The sequence below is a fragment of the Limanda limanda genome, chromosome 16, assembly GCF_963576545.1.
Source record: "Limanda limanda chromosome 16, fLimLim1.1, whole genome shotgun sequence".
Lineage (NCBI taxonomy): Eukaryota > Metazoa > Chordata > Actinopteri > Pleuronectiformes > Pleuronectidae > Limanda > Limanda limanda.
This window is the reverse complement of record NC_083651.1, coordinates 15,105,531-15,108,579: the sequence shown is the minus strand read 5'-3', so window position 1 is coordinate 15,108,579 and position 3,049 is coordinate 15,105,531.

Below are 3,049 nucleotides of genomic sequence, written 5' to 3'. Positions count from 1 at the left end.
CAAACAGTGTGAGATTTACAGCGTCTATTTCCACAGTCAGTAAGCAATAAAATGCGGTAGCGTGTTGGGGGTAGATGGCCGTGGCCTCCCAGAATGCCTTGAGGCAATGCTGTGGGTTGTGGGTGGCGCTCTGTGACGTGGATGTACATTGCATGTTCTTGTTCTATTTATTCTGTATTGTTACAGAATAGGAATATGGATTTAGTCAATGGATTTGGGTGATCTAATAAACATAGTGGTTCCTGCTGAATCACTGAATTCTCACTGCTGAGAATATTCATTTAATTTTACTAAAACAATGGGGAAGCAAGGGAGTAAGAATTGGGTTTTCTAAGAGTAATGACAAGTGAATTATTAAGAATGTCATGTTAATACTTGGAACCTACTGGGCAAACAAAAAGTGTTATCAAAATTGACTCTTCACTGTTCATATAATGATTTTAATACACTACCAAGACAGAAGTCACACGTACAGAAAGGTTTTGCAAAACAAGACCAATATTAAATACCAATAATTGTGTTTAGCAATGTACTTTTGGGACAGGAAGCTCAATTCTGGAGTAATGAGGTTCTGTTATTAGTAACTGTTTCGTTCTTGACACTTGAAATCAACCAATCATATTTTACATGCACAGCTCATCTTCACAAATCTCCATGTGGCTCAGAGATCCTAACAAGGTGCGACATCCCCTGCCCTTAACCCTTGACTGGAGTTGCAAATGAGGGATTCCTCTCCCAGGACGGACAGAAGTGCGATAGATGTGACAGAGCTCATCAACAAAATGAGAACTGACAACACTCATGAGGAAGGACAGCACATCTAACATACATGAGAGGTGTAGCTGTGTTTTGTATGGTGTTTACACAAAAGAAAATGATGAAGGGAGCAGTTATGATAGCTGTCAGTAGTATATGTGAGCAGGCCTATTGTATATTTTAACAATCTATGGATGTTATCATAATCCGCGATCAGATCAGATGCCTCCGTGATCCACAATCCAGGATCGGCAGTCGATGTAGCTGCGATCCTGGATCTGCAAACGATAACGCACGGACAAGGACCCCGGGGAAGAAGTCAAGTCAGTAACATGTATCGATGAAGAGGAAAAGGAGGAGAGAGAAGGTTCATGTGTCATGTGTCCCCCTACAATAGAGGCCTATAGCAGAATAACAATTGCTGGTCCAAGGCAGACGTGAGCCAGCTATCCTTCATCTAAAAAGGAAGGTTTTAGTCTAAAGTCTTTCAAATATGTGCATAAATTGTCATGGAAAGTAAATGAATACGAAAAGAGAAACAAACACTCCCTCATTAATAATCATTCTCTGTATTTGAACCCTGCTACAAAGTTAAAACTGCATTTGCAGCCGCGTGCAGCTGCACCAGCCGACGCCGAGGAGATGGCGAGATGAGACTTTGAGAGGTCTCTTCAAAACAACAGGGAACTGTGGGCTGCTGCAAGGGCAGAACATTGCAGACAGACTATCTGACATGGAATAGATAATCCTCAAAAAACACTGAGGCTTTTCATGTCGGGGACGCAGAGGCGCTGCGGTGGGCCGAGCAGACACAAAAGAACAGCAAGGACGAGAACTGTGGAAGGAGGAAGACTGAGGACAGGCTGCAGCAGGAGAATGTGAGTGAGTTTATGGGGGCATGAAAAACATCACTGGATACAAGAAACCCTAACAGCAGGCTGTCCGAGAACATGCCTCCCAGGGCTTTTTTTCTTCTTCCCCAGACCTCCCCGTAGAAGGTGGGGGTGAAATAGATGATGGCTACATCATCAGCCATCATGGTCGACACCTCTTATCCTCCGCAAGGATCCAGAAAGGGCCCAGGGCGGCTCCCTCTGTGGGGCGGCTCCATAAATAACGGCACACTACGGCATATTTTGAATCTCCGCTGCCACAAAGTTCAGCCATCACCGCTGTTCTCAGGAGACTTTATTAATCCCAGAAACAAAAAAATAAGACATAATACATACTATCTTGTTTTCAGAACCATTAATCTGAGTGTTCGACGCACTAATCCCCCGGAACAGCTGCTGGAACATACGCTGCCGTTGAATATTGTTGATGTTAGAACAGCTATTATCTATTTACATGTATTCTCGTTTATTTCACTGGACTCAAACATCTGTAATTCTACTATTTTTCATCCGTGCCTGTGTTGATACGACTCTTTACTGTGCTGCTCTTTAAATCCAGTCTCTTGACATGCATTGGGCACCCCTCTCTCAGCCACCCACCCACCCACCCACCCACATCCAGCATGACTCCACCAACCTGCACACTCATACCTCATCTGCCCTGACATATGACATATCCTCTAACATCACCAACCAGGCACTCTGAACTGATATTAAACTAAGCTCTGGGCTGTATTCCGTTTGACCTTCAGCAGACGCCCCACTGGTTTCTTCTTTATACCTGACATTTTTCTAGCTACAGCTCTTTTTACATCCTCAGACACCTGAGAAAGGAGCGTCTGGCTCTGACTTGGTGCTACAGTGGTAAAAGTCCAAATTTTCTTGTAGGAGGTGAAGGATTTTCCTTGAAACTGCTACTACTGTGGACACAAAGAGTCCTTTCATACCAATGTAGTCTTATATATCAGAATATATATTATAGTGCAAAAAGGTATAAAATCTTGATTCAATGTCCGAGGAAGAAGGTTTCCCAGTTTGAATCCCAATTCGGTTTGGGGTATTTCTGTGTGGAGCTTGTATGTTCTCCATGGCTCTCGTAGGATTTCACTCCGGCTTCCTCCCACAGTCCAAAGACATGCAGATTGGGGGTTAGGTTAATTGGAGAGTGAATGGCTGTGTTTGTCTCTCTGGGTCGGCCGTGTCACACGCTGGCGACCTGGTGTATCCTGCCTCTCGCCCAATGTCAGCTGGAATTGACTCCAGCTCCCCCCCCCGGCAACCCTCAAAAGGATAAGCGGTATAAATAATGGATGTCTGGATGGATAGCTGCCATAATTTCACACACTCAACAGCATAGCAAGGGTCCAAATATTGATAATCATCTATGTCAATTGGATCTT